Raw genomic sequence first — 12,529 nt, 5'->3', positions numbered from 1 at the left:
GGATTTTTACGAAACCGTGTTATCTTGTGTTTTGTTTAATTTATTTGTGAGTAACAGTATTTTGATATTACCACAATATTACAAAAATTTTGAACATTAAATGTTAAAAATTTTGAGTGAAAACCCGGTTCTATTATTCTGTAATATGTCCTTAATTAAATGGGTGTATCGATATATTATATCCGATGATATCCGATAATGAGCCCAGAGGTTTAGATTTATTTTCGGTTATCATGAATTTTGAAATTAATTTTATTATTTTTATCATATTTTATTTTTTGAACGTTTTGTTATTTATCGTGATGATAAGTGTTACTTAACTACATGACTAATCATAGTAAATTAAGTGAAATCCAAAGTATATTTTAAAAACGTTAACAAAAATTTACGAAGGTTCTTATCGCGGTATTTAAAATTATCAAAAACGTTGATAACAATTTAAATTTATACAAAAACAAATTAATTTAAACGCTAATAGGTACTTAGTAAGTACTCATTACGTAAAATAATTAATTTATTAATAATTTACAAAAACAGATGAAAAAACTAACAAAATATTCGCTTATGACCAATTTTATAGATTTAATGATGTATCAATAATATTAGAAGAGAAAAATATTACACTACATTAATGTGCGTCACGTTTTATTGGAACTACTAGCGTCATGCCAAATGGACGACGGCTTTGTGTTTAAAAATTTCCAATGAGAAGCAGTAGAGAAGTAAAAAATAAAAAATAAACAGTTTAATTTTTATAGCTTTTATAGCTGAAATATCGTAAAACCATTCATTAAAACATCTACTAAGTATAGATATAGGTAGTTAAATAGTAAAACCCTGAAAAGATTTTTCAAACGAACCCAGTTCGCGTTTTTGCTGTACATACATGCTGAGTGTACGAAAGTTTGTTGGATGAGTGCGCATCACTGTGATTTCTGAAAGTATTCCAAAATCCCAAAGCTATCGAATTGAATTTAAATTCCTGACGGTTTATTTTCTTTACCCGCGAAATACGGCAATTGAAGATGACTATGACATATACTCCGTTGTGGTAGTTTGTAATATGTATACTAACCGTCAGAACTATAAAGCAACAAAAAAATCATCCAATCATTACAATATTTTACAATTAAATTTTTTATTTTTTACTAAATAATGCTGAAAGTCAAAAAGTCTGAAAATAAAAACCTAAATGGTTATATTTCATTCATAGAAATGTGAGAAATTGTCTTTCGGTTGAACAGTTAACGCTAAATTACAAAAAAATAAAAAAAAAAATATGCTTAATACTATAAAAAAAATATTTTCCATTTGCTTTTGACTTGTACATCTTCTAATCTTTAAGATTTTAACAATATTTTAAGAAGATTTCTATTACACGCAGGTTTTATAATAATTCAAGAAATTTGTGTTTTTTTTTTTAAAGTTGTATAAATGACTTTATTATGAATGTTAGTATGCATCTCTACATATTATTCTGGAGGTTTAAGTTCATAAATTTTTGTATAATTAAAGTGTTTAAAAATTGACTTGTTGTCATAAGTTTTTTTTTCAATTGTTAACTATAATAAAAAATACCATAATTACACAAAATATGTTAATTTTGAAACTAATAAACAAACTATGGTTTAATGGTAAATATATCATGTGATATAAAATGGCATCCTTTAAAGGTATTGCATTCGGGCAACTGTCCACCACTACCTACCGGAAAAATCACACCTGCTTGTATACGATCTTGTAAACCATATTCTATTGCTGTAGTAAAAAATATGACGAAAGTATCGTATAAAATATAACGAACGCATGACTTAAATATTCAACTAACGCAACGTATAAAGTGAAAAAAACTATAAGTAATCGTCTGGTTGGCTTAGCTCAATCTGTTCTTGCCAATAATAACTGTCACTCGGTCTCAGAACGAAAGCAAAAAAATGAAAATGAAATTATGTATGCGTACCGTTATTGTTGTTTTACGTTTTTGTTTTGTGGACAGTTAATTCCGAAAAATAACTTCACCACCGCAGCAGTAGCGTTTATATAATGTGGATTTTATACACGCTAATATACGCACGTATTGCATAAACTTTGACGTTCCGGGTTCTCATTTATCATTTCGTGTACTTTGACCGCAACGTACATTATAGTCGCGAATGTAAAAATACGAAAACGAATTCTTTTCAAAAAAATAAATAAAAAAAAACAGACCTGACCGTCGCTTGCTATTATAATACCAGTATAATTCGTTTATAATTATTTGGCTCTATAAAGATAAATTAAACGATATGACCCTTACGCAGGGTAAAAATAATATTAATATATTATTTTTTATTATTATTTTTATTATGAGCTATATTGCTATACACAGTGACTATGTGCCGAGAAAGTCTTATACGGTACAATAATATAATAACCAAAATGAATTTCATAATTATTTTATTTTATTTATTTATTTATTTATTTATTTTTTTTTTTTTGACTTTACTTCCCACTTGCTTGCGATATGATATGATTTCAGTCGTAATTGATCGAATTTTTTCGTTTGATATACTTGAGTGATTAATGTCTTAGTCGTGAAATATGATAGATATTTTTATAAATACATTTTCTAAACGCCGTACGCATATACGCTTAGTATATACTCCGAATAGGTCGATTTTCTATTTTCTCAATAGGTTTTACTCGGCAGTATTAAGAAAAGCTATTGAAGTGCAAAAACCCAAACGATTGAAGATCTCGAAACCTGAGTTCCGTTCAAAACCGGCATTTGAATTCTATGGTATTATTTATCATACCTTTCAAACTGAATGTCCAACGACTACAACAATAATGTATGACTACTATCGACCACCCGTGAGGATAGAACACCCTTGTAACAGAATATTTATCATTATCCTTTAAATTCAAATGTTTATTCTTTTAATTTTAATGTTATATAATACATATATCCATTTATGTATATAACAGTAGGTATATTAATTACTAGTTATAAGTAATTTTATTTGAATAAAATAATTTAAAAAAACATTAAGTATACAGTCATCTATACATAGGTATTGCTTTCATCATAGTTGTCAAAATAATATTAAAATATTATATTATAGTTATTCCCATGACAAAGATCACACATTTTTTTTTCAAAAAACCACTTAAATTCACATAAAAAAATCATTTTATGTAAGTATTATATAATAATATACACCTTGGTCATTTAAGTAATGATTTTTACTCCCCCAGAGCACCCATGTATAGTAAAACTAGAATTTTGATTTTAATAGTATTTTTAGGTATGTCATTTAACTATCTAAAATAAAAATTGACTGATTAAGATCAATTTAATATTTATCAGAAAAAAATTTGGATTTTTTTTGTTTTGTTATGATTTATTAAAATAATTAAATTAATTTTTATTAAAATTGATTTTTTTTTTTTTTTTTTTGTGAAAAAATTATAGTTTAAACTGAAAATTTTAAAAAGTATCCCCACAGTCATGTCAAAATGTTAATGAAAAGACAAAAAATAAATTACGAATAGGTTAATCTTAAATTATTTATATTTTAGAGCCATATCTATTAAAAAAATATCAGTCTAAAACTTGAGCTTCCTAAGTATGATATCAAAAGTAAACTAAATTTGTAAATATATGTGTAACGTGTCCGGACAGTGTCATACAAGTACTGAAGTACCTAACCACAAATATTAAAGTAATATTTAGTCATCGTCATTAATAATCAATACATTTATAAAAAGTGAAACACGTATTAGAATAATGTAACTAGACAATTATTAATTTTTTTCGTAAAATGGTGAAATCGTTTTGCCATGATCATGAACAAAGTCTAGTGCTTTTCAAAAACTATAAAATCGAAATCGAGACTAAAATCTGAAACGATATTTCGAGATGGTAGTAAGTTTTTTCAGTTCTTCTGCGATCTAACGACTTTTATATATAATGTAGCTTCTATGTAATGTAATAAAATCAAACAATATACATTATTTTAAGGTAACGATGTACAGTGTATGTTGCCTGATTCAAAAATATTGCTATACTAGATGTAGCGTTTATATTTATGTTATAGGTAAATGATAAAACCTTCTAAAGAATATGTTGAAGATTTATTGTTATGGTTTCAGCAGGAAATAGTAAAATGATGAATTCCAACCGACACGTATAATATTATATGTAAAATATAGCATCGTGTTTTCAACTTGTTTTACAGTTATTTTATTCACGCTTGAATCGATTAAGAATAATATGATGTAATAATATTTCAGTCATATTATATTATTACGAGGTAAATAAATAAAAAAAAAAGAATATACCTATATACTCGTATATATATATATATATATTATATTGATGATCATAAATTTCAATAATCAACCTGCAATGGTTATGATCATTTATAATTTATAACATTATTGTGAATGTTAGAAAGTTAATATAAGAAAATAATATTGCACTAAATTGAAAGTAAACAAATTTCTTATGGAAATAAAATACACAAAAAATTAAGAAAAAAAAATTATAACCTCATTAAATGGATTAAATAGATTTAATCGCTAAATTAAGTTTGACGCAAAACGTATTTTATTCTGCCACCTAATTATGAATAGCCATCGTTAATTTTTAATAGTGTGTACAGTCAGTCGGGAAATTCGCGTAGCATCATAAACCCATTTTGAGCCATTAAACGTTATAAAATCTCAAACACTAAGCTGAGAAGGGACTATTGAGGAACTAACTGTGATTATGAATATTTTTATGATACGATGGATACAATATCATTATAATAAGCGTCTAAGGTCCAAAGGTTCATTTTTATTATCGTTTCATGTATTTTCTGGACCAGAATGGATTAAAAAACCACGATTAATCAGTGATCAAATGTATAAGAGTTATATATATAACTTAAAATGTATAAATATCATAAAAGTATGAGTATAATATATAGATAAGTAATATACAACATCATGTGTAGGTCGTATAATTCGATAACATTTTATTTTAATGAAGGTCTGGATTTTTAAACATTACCTATTATAATATTATCATAATACTGAGCAGTGAGCATATAATATAATAGCAGTTTTTAAAAGTAAGAATTATGAACAATTAGTTCAACATCAAGTGAACAGAAAAAAGTTGTCTTGTTATATTTTAGAATATATTAGGGGTTAAGGAATATTTAGTCTTATTTTGTACATAATATTTTTAAATATTTTGTCAGTTGTGAGAAAATAATACTTATATATTTAAATTTTGGAATATTATTTACCTAATAGTATCTTTTTAAAATTTTTTATGAAATCATATTTTGATAGTTATCAATTATTTTCGAGTGAAAAAACATATTTTTCACATTATTTATATAATATTATCGGCGTATTTTAACTTTTTTCTAACTTACAACATTTGTATTTAATTTCAATTGTATAAAATATATTTTATCTCTAATAAAAATAAAGCTAAATAAAATTAATCATGGGTGGTCATGTGTTTATACAGAATTATTAAAATTATTTTAGTGAAATTATTTTTTTCGTGGTTTAATTGTATTTAATTAACATCAATATTAGTTATTATAATATTGTTTTGATTAATAAATAATTTAATAAATATTTATTTTTTGAAATGTTTCAATTTTATATTGCGTATATAATCTTTATAAACTTTAACCATTTGTCAATTTAAATTTGAAAACTCCTACCTGGTAATCAGTTAGATATATTATTAAAACAAACAAGCATCATAATAAGTAGTTACAACGTTATATTTATGGCGTAAATAATGTGTTATATGTGAATGAAATCGTTTTAGAAAAAATAAATGTTTAATTGTATCATACTGGGCTGTGTTACGTCTAATAAACGATGGGAAATCTTTCACTTGGTCTAAGAAAAGAAAAGAAAACCAAACAATATTATAATTTCTTCGCCATTCTTATCTGTACATACTTACGGATGTTACAGTATCTTTTAAATACGCCTTTATAGCATTTATTACTCTTTTTATTCGCTTAGTACAATTTTCGCGTTGTCTGTTACGTTGTTAGTAGGATATTTCAATTATATATAAACTACTATATTAAACAGTTCCTAATAAAGGTAGGTACCATATAGTACACTATTCATACAGTGTATGGCATTCGAATAGATTAATTTAGTCTTTATCGAAAAAGTATATGTTTAAGTTTCATTTTTAAGCTGTTACGTATTTTAAATTGATTACACATAGGAGCTTTTTTTTTAAATGTTCAATAGAAATATATTAAAATTAAACATATATTACTTAGACTATTGATTTTAAGGTAGAAATAGCGTTTCATTTTCTGATATTGTAAAGTCCTCAAAATATTAAGTCAAATTAATTGTGTCAATTTTGAGTTTTGTTTTTCAGATAGGTAATTGTTTTCAACCAGAACTTAGTGACATGTCAACAAAGAGCCCTAAATGAAACAAAAAAAATGTTATTTGTGACGCTAGGTCAAAAAATATAAGATATAAGCATAAAGGTATAATTACCAATTTTTTAAATAATTTATGCGTTTTTTGAATACTATACGAAAAACGCACTTAATCTTCCATGGTACTGATTTTAATGTTTGCTGAACGTTTTTATCAAAAAATAACTGTCCTTTTCTTATATTGATGTCTTTGCAAACACACATAAAATATATTGGTAATGTAGACAGTATACTTCACATTACTGCAGTGAGACAGTCAAAAGATTTATTAGTATTATACTCGTACATGATAATTACATAAAACAGATGAAGACACTACGGAAATCTGACTGCGAATATGCGTAGTTATACATTTAAGTAATTTAACTATAAACAACAGTAGTATAGTATAGTTTTACTCAAAGTAAACTGATAACAATAACAAAAAAAAAGGAATCCAAAACCTATATTTTAAAGAAAATAATTTCTCTTCCAATTCGGATTATGAGCATTTTATATTCGAATTAAAACAATTTTCTCATATAGTTGTTATGAAATCATAGAACACCCCTATAATTTACACAATTTAAATTAATGCAATCACATTAATCATTTTACCTTTTTTGTATTTGTATAATACTTTGTATTAAACTTATCTTTTATGATTTTATTAGACCAATAGTCTTCTATAACAATTAAAACAGTACCATTGGTACCATTTAAGTTCCTCAATTTTAACATAATCATTAACCGTATGGATAAGGATAACATACACTTTATGATAACGTTAAATTTAATAATAACTATAAGGATAATGATAATTATTTAAATGACAAAAACGATACGTACTTTACACTTCACGAAAACCTCAAGCCTTTTGCCACAGTGTACCATCGTCGTTGTTGTCGTCGACGTTGGCCACACGCCAGTCTGCGAAAATAAGGACAACAACCGTGGCGCCAGTCGTCCTCACGCCCACGCATCCTTTGATCGCCATTGTCCTGGCGGCAGGCGTTTTTATTGTTTCAATTATAAGTAATGGAAATTCATTACGGATGGCGCCGCCGAGCACTGAACGAGTTTGTACGATGATCACGCTGCATAATAACCGCACGTACATGGTATATGGTATGCAGGAATAGTCGACACAACGAGTCAACAGGATCTTCACCTCAATAAACTCTAAATTTTAAAAAAACGACCTTTTCGGAAAAAAACGAAATATTCAAATGCACTGTGCTCGTCCATCCCACAAAACTGTTACTATAATATATACCATTTTATAAAATGTACTCAATAATATCGTTCTTGACAAGTATATAGCCTTTTGGTGATCAAGGTTGTTTAACTTTACTTTCACTTTTCTTCACCTAAACTCATGAGTGGATGTTACGGATTTTGTTTTATGTTAATAAAACAGATCATAATATGATTTCACCTGTGAATCGAATAATCTTATAAGTTTCTATTTTCAGGTGTTAATATTCAATCAATATCGTCTATTAATTGAAATTCGTTAATAAATAGGCTCTAAAATATTGCTCTTAGCGAACCACAGTTCAATATCAGTTTTTGTGTTTCTTATCTTTTTATACGTATACACGTTTTGTACTTGAAAAACAAGTATTTAATATTTTAGTCAAGTTCATAAATTAAAAACAAATTTACGTCAACGTTTGATGTTCATTTGAATAAAAAACAATAGTTAAGTAATATTTACTTTTATTACATATATAAATCAATAAGGTTTCTGATTTTTACACTCTGTATTATCCGATTTCAAATGTTATATTTTAATTTCTTTAGTTATATTTCACTAGATAAATGGCGTTTTTTCTGTAATTTTATTTTCATATTTCATCTAGGTATGTGCAGAGTTATTTGTACAACAAAAATAAAGGATTGCATAATGACAATAACCTATTTACGTATATACTGTTCTTACGGAGAAATTGTATTTTGACGTGCCGAACAACAATAAATATACTAAATAATATGTATCAACATAAAACCAGTTTGACTCTTTCCTTTAATAGTCAGTCTTAGCTTGATTCACAGAATGATTATGTATAAGAGTATTTGATGGAAGTATTTGTCAGACGACATAACAAAAAAGTTCTACAAACGCTTCACGCATAGTGCTTTTTAGCTAGTGAAAAAAGATTGTTACACCACTCATACGACTCGGTTATTTTTGGGATATGAGACAGTACATCACTCAACAATCTTAGCAACTGTTTAGTGTATAATATCTTACAAATGATAATCCAAAAGTTAAATTATTGAAAAATACCTTATCACTACAACCTCGATTTTTAACGTAGAAAACAACGATCAACCGATCAGGAATAAAAAATAACAATAATAACGAAAATATAACTAATGGATTCAATTGTCTTAGTATCAGTCACACGCGATTGATTGATATACGAAATGAAGAAATTAGTAACGAACAGTTTTCGGAATCATGATTTTCTGTTTCTGAAAATCATATATTTGCAATTAAAAACATAAATCTTTACTATATTCTGGTCAGAAGCAAACAAACGAGTCATGCTTAAGACGAGTGTTTTTGAATGAATCTTCGTTTGAAATTATGTATATATTCATATTTACTTAATGTTCAAATAAATCATATTATATTTCGAATCATATGCAAAAGATAACTGACTAGTAGATCTCAGAATTTGAAGGTTAGCTGAGGTGAAATGAGTTGATGTTACATAAATAGTCCATTATAAACAAAAAATTATTATCATGATACGAATGATATTATAAAAAAAAAAAAAACAGTATACTTTCGTACATTGCATTCACAATATATTAAATTAAAGCTTTGTTGTTATTATTATTATTGATTTACATTTTTCTACTTTCTGTAATATGAATCTTCGACTCTTCACAAACTCAAAAACATAATGTTTTTCATAATATAAATTAGTTTTGTACTTTGATATACATAATATAGAAATAAACACACATAACAACAAAACTTTTCCGTTTGTTTTATGTTTCTACTGTTTCTAGACTTTCGTTATGATATTAAACGTCTATACTATTATTATATAAGTCAGTGCACACTGCGCATCGTCAATATAATTGCTTATGCAATCAAGTTAAACAGATACACTAAACTAGTTTACTATTTGTTTTTTTCTTTTCCGCGCATATAATAAAATTATTATTTTAGGTGATGTCGATGATGACACTTGATTTTGAGAAGAATTTATTTCACCATAACTCTATTGTGATTAAAAGGTAAGAGTAACATAGATTATTTATGATTTTAATTATATGAGTATTTACTTTCTAGTATACATAATATCATAATATTGAAGGCTTCATAAATATTACAAATTAAAAAAATAATGTTATAGGTATCAAAATTAAAATATATTTTATCTAATATCATTATACAAGGATCTTATAATTTCATAAACTATTATGTATTATATGCTATTTACGCTTTAAATTTGTATATTATTATAAAAACTGATTTTAAGCTATTTATTCAACTTAGGTTCCAAAACAAATAAACGACTATATTAAAATTATTCTTTAGATATATTTTTTTTTTTTTTTTAATATTATAGAAGCTGATATAGGTTACATCAGTTTAAATACAAATTATGTTTAAAGTTAAGTCGAACAAATTCAATACTTAAATGTTTACACTCAAGATTTTTTTAAATTTAAATTCAAGAAATTGGCAGGTGGTTATTACTCAGATGTGTATTAAGTGTCTAGTGGGGTATTGTAATGAATATGTGAAATTTTAATTTAATAATTTATCATTGTATATAAAAAACTATTAAAAAAAAAAATTACTATATCATTAAGAAAATTACATAATATGTTTTTTAATATACCTTCTTAAAATTTACTATCAATACTACGTTCAATTTACGATAGATGAATTATTTTTTTCGAAAATATTACATTGGTTAATATGTTATTAATTGTTATAATAATATAATATATTTATACCATATAATATTGTTGTTATTAACTTTCAAAATTTAGTTCCACCTTACCGTAAAGCAGCGTGAACATTTTCATGATAAAATATTTTAAAATTAATTTACATATTTTGAAAAAGATCATTACGTTTAGTAAATTTATAATAAGCTTAAAAGTTTTAAGTGTTCACAAATAGTATTTTTGTATTCTAATTTATAATATTTCTAACATAAAAAAAAAAAATTAACATCGTCATTTATCATTACCTACAAAATGTAATTTTGTATCAATTTAGCTATAAAAAAAAAAAAAAATGTGTTATTATATTTTTTTAGATTTTTTTAGTTCTAATAATAATATATGAACTATTTATAAGAAATATTGTATTATATTTTAAAATCTGATCTATAAAAGTTAATGATTTTTAAATTTTACTTTAAAATATTTTTAGCTTGTAAATGTTCATAGTTTTGAAACCTTTCATAAGCATTTGAACCTCAAATGAATATGTAATTTTAATAATTGTTACATGTATAAGAAAAATTTAAGTAAGATTTTATATTAAATTTTCAAGAACTTTGACAATTCGAATATACTTTTATCTTCATGTTTAGAAAAAAAATATATATTATTTATAAATAACTCAAAATGAGTTAAATATTTAGAAAAATAAACTATTTGTAAGAAATTTTAATATAAATATTTGGTAAAAATGTTAAGTATATACAGTTATTCATTTTTGAGTTAAACCAAAAAACTATCAAAAACTAGTAAAAAATCTCGTTTTATTTTAATTTTACTTTAAAAAAACTGAGAATTATTATATTTTACTCTTGAGAGTACCAATTACACCCACGTTTTTAGCTTAAACCATCCCCAAAGTTGAAAATTGATCCAATTTTACTTCCTCAAAAAGTGATGACAGACTGAAAAAAAAATACACCAATCATTGCAATAAAATCAATACATTTATTGCTCCACTCAAAATTTAAAGTTAGTTTGTAACCTCGATGTTGAATTTAATTAAAAAAAGGAACTAGGTTCAAACTAAACTTCGAGTAATTGAATAAAAGGTAATTCATACTTTTATTTGGTTGTAAATTATATTATAATACTAATTAATAACAATAATATATATATAATATGTGTGTGTATATTATATATACGAGAATTATTCGTTCAGTCACAAATTACTAAATTAAAAAACGCTGCACAGTATAGTACAATATGGTAAACGAAGTATAATAGTCTTGTTTTATTTCAATTAAAATATAATATCTTAAATATGTAGTTTCACTAATAAATTTGTTGTAAGAACTAACCTGAAATATTAAATAAGTGAAGGTGAATTATGATGAAGCGGAATGATTATTATTAACTAGTCAAAGTATAATAAACTTTTATAATATTATAAAGTCATTGTACCTTTTTGTTTTACTATATGAATTAATACTTTAGAATGTATTTTATTGACAGATAAAAAATAAAATAAAATAAAATACATGAATTTCTTACTGCTAAGTTTTGTACCACACTTACGACAATAAAATTAATGAACATTGTGAACTGCTTCAATATTTACAAAACTTCAGTCGTTTTTAAGTTTTATGTCGTCAGATTTTTAATGATGATAACAATTATTCTATTCAGTTTACATTACAAGAAAAATATGATACTATTTATTATAATTGCTTTAGATTATTAAATGCGGTAAAGCAAATAAACGATTTCGGGGCACGTGAAATGGTAATATGAATTAAATCCACTGATTTCCAATGCTGCACGATATCATTGTCGTGTTGAAACTAAATATGTAAAAATGTAGAAATAATATCCATTATAAGATTTTTTCCATATCATAATATTATGAGTACCAGTAGAAATTCGCCGTTTTAATTTTCATCCGAAATTAAACGTACCTCCAATTTATTATGTTTGTCGATATCTACGTTGGTTTCATTAATATACTGTATAAAATCAAAAGTTTCGAGTATAGGCATCCGAAAACTCGACGTTGAAAGGTTGAAAAAATAATTTCAACAAGTCGGAAACAATGGTGGAAGTACGTTTAAATTGAAACTCACCAGTTGTTGATTGCCTTTACTTTGATTTTACGTCGTGTG

The 12,529-nt window shown here is 25.2% G+C and overlaps 1 long non-coding RNA gene across 1 annotated transcript in view; it reads left to right on the top strand.

Annotated features, from left to right (window-relative positions):
- Window positions 1-12,529, top strand: part of LOC112595243 — an 87,850-nt gene that overhangs the window by 25,360 nt on the left and 49,961 nt on the right. Inside the window, exon 2 of the long non-coding RNA XR_003114696.1 lies at window positions 9,637-9,704. This is a non-coding gene — a long non-coding RNA (uncharacterized LOC112595243). The remainder of the gene's footprint in view (window positions 1-9,636; window positions 9,705-12,529) is intronic.

Source organism: Melanaphis sacchari, unplaced genomic scaffold (assembly GCF_002803265.2).
Source record: "Melanaphis sacchari strain LSU unplaced genomic scaffold, SCAv2.0 Contig261_pilon_pilon, whole genome shotgun sequence".
Taxonomy (NCBI): domain Eukaryota; kingdom Metazoa; phylum Arthropoda; class Insecta; order Hemiptera; family Aphididae; genus Melanaphis; species Melanaphis sacchari.
Note: the sequence above shows the minus strand (reverse complement) of the source record. Positions and strands in the feature narration are given on the sequence as shown.